Source organism: Tachyglossus aculeatus, chromosome 21 (assembly GCF_015852505.1).
Source record: "Tachyglossus aculeatus isolate mTacAcu1 chromosome 21, mTacAcu1.pri, whole genome shotgun sequence".
Lineage (NCBI taxonomy): Eukaryota > Metazoa > Chordata > Mammalia > Monotremata > Tachyglossidae > Tachyglossus > Tachyglossus aculeatus.
Genome location: NC_052086.1, coordinates 38,396,428 through 38,398,848, shown reverse-complemented (window position 1 = coordinate 38,398,848; position 2,421 = coordinate 38,396,428). Strand labels below are relative to the sequence as shown.

The window sequence follows — 2,421 nt, the reverse complement described above, 5'->3', positions numbered from 1 at the left end:
GGCGTGCAGTAAGTACAACTCGATGAATAAGTGTACTATTCGGTAGGCGCTCAGTAAGTACAACTGGATGAATGAATAGTACTCGGTAGGTGCTCAGTAAGCACGATTGGATGAACGAATGTGCTACTCTGTCGGCGCTCAGTAAGCACGATTGGATGAAAGAATGTACTACTCGATAGGCGCTCAGTAAGTACGAGTGAGTGAATAAATGTACCACTCGGTAGGCGCCCAGTAAGTCCGATTGGATGAATTAGTGTACTACTCGGTAAGTGCTCAGGAGGCGATTGGTTGAATGAATGCACTACTCGATAGGCGCGCAGTAAGTACTCTGTAAGCGCTCAGGAGGCGCGATGGGATAAATGCATGTACTACTCGATAGGCGCGCAGTAAGTACTCGGTAAGCGCTCAGGTGGCTCGATGGGATGAATGAATGTACTACTCGATAGGCGCACAGTAAGTACTCGGTAAGCGCTCAGGAGGCGCGATTGGATAAATGAATGTACTACTCGATAGGCGCGCAGTAAGTACAATTCGATGAATAAGTGCATTATTCGGAAGGCGCTTAGCAAGTCCGATTGGATGAATTAGTGTACTACTCGGTAAGCGCTCAGGAGGCGCGATTGGATGAATGAATGTACTACTCGATAGGCACGCAGTAAGTACTCGGTAAGCGCTCAGGAGGCGCGATGGGATGAATGAATGTACTACTCGATAGGCGCGCAGTAAGTACTCGGTAAGCGCGCAGTAAGTGCTCGGTAAGCGCTCAAAAGGTGCGATTAGATGAATGAATGTACTGCTCGATAGGCGCGCAGTAAGTACTCGGTAAGCGCTCAAGAGGCGCGATGGGATGAATGAATGTACTGCTCGATAGGCGCGCAGTAAGTACTTGGTAAGCGCTCTGGAGGCGCGATGGGATGAATGAATGTACTACTCGGTAAGCGCACAGTAAGTACTCGGTAAGCGCTTAGGAGGCGCGATGGGATGAAAGAATGTACTACTCGATAGGCGCGCAGTAAGTACAATTGGATGAATAAGTGTACTACTTGGTAGGCGCTCAGTAAGTACGAGTGAGTGAATAAATGTACCACTCGGTAGGCGCTCAGTAAGTCCGATTGGATGGATTAGTGTACTACTCGGTAAGCGCTCAGGAAGCGCCATTGGATGAATGAATGTACTACTCGATCGGCGCGCAGTAAGTACTCAGTAAGCGCTCAAAAGGTGCGATTACATGAATGAATGTACTACTCGGTAGGCGCGCAGTAAGTACTCGGTAAGCGCTCAAGAGGCGCGATGGGATGAATGGATGTACTACTCGGTAGGCGCGCAGTAAGTACTCGGTAAGCGCACAGTAAGTACTCGATAAGCGCTCAAAAGGTGCGATTACGTGAATGAATGTACTATTCGATAGGCGCGCAGTAAGTACTCGGTAAGCGCTCAGGTGGCGCGATGGGATGAATGCATGTACTACTCGGTAGGCGTGCAGTAAGTACTTGGTAATCAATCAATCAATCAATCATATTTATTGAGCGCTTACTGTGTGCAGAGCACTGTACTAAGCGCTCAGGAGACGCGATGGGATGAATGAATGCACTACTTGATAGGCACGCAGTAAGTACTCGGTAAGCGCGCGGTAAGTACTCGGTAAGCGCTCAGGTGGCGCGATGGGATGAATGAATGTACTACTCGGTAGGCGCGCAGTAAGTACTCTGTAAGCGCTCAAAAGGTGCGATTACATGAATGAATGTACTACTCGATAGGCGCACGGTAAGAACAATGTGATGAATAACTATACTACTACTCGGTAAGCGCTCAATAAGTACTACAATCCAAATACACGTACAGTATGTAGAACTTGCTAAACTATACTACTATCAATCAATCAAATTTATTGAGCACTTACTATGTGCAGAACACTGCACTAAGCGCTCAATCATATTTATTGAGCACTTACTATGTGCAGAACACTGCACTAAGCGCTTGGGAAGTACAAATTACCAACATACTACTAGGTAAGCGCTCAATAAGTACTATAATCGAAATGGGCGTGCGGTATGTAGAACTTACTAAGCTATACTACTATCAATCATATTTATTGAGCGCTATGTCCAGAGCACTGTACTAAGCGTTTGGGAGGTACAAATTAACAACATAATACTATTCGTTAAGCGCTCAATAAGTATTATACGCCAAATAAGCATACAATACATAGAATTTGCTAAATGACTGCCATAGTATTATAAGGTCTTATTATAAATATTTTTATTGGACATTAATAATCAGTCTCCGTAGAGACTGTCAAAAATTGCCAATGCCGACTATATTTCAAGTCGTCATGGCGGGGTATTGGGAAAAGTTTTCAATTAGCAATAATCGCGCCTCGGATAAACCTCATTGGCTACGATACTGCCACTGCGCAAAGCT

The 2,421-nt window shown here is 45.6% G+C and overlaps 1 non-coding gene across 1 annotated transcript; it reads right to left on the bottom strand.

The window, feature by feature from the left end:
* Positions 1-2,280: 2,280 nt before the first annotated feature.
* Positions 2,281-2,421, bottom strand: LOC119943058. Its single transcript, XR_005455542.1, has one exon. It is a non-coding gene; the product is annotated as a U4 spliceosomal RNA (small nuclear RNA).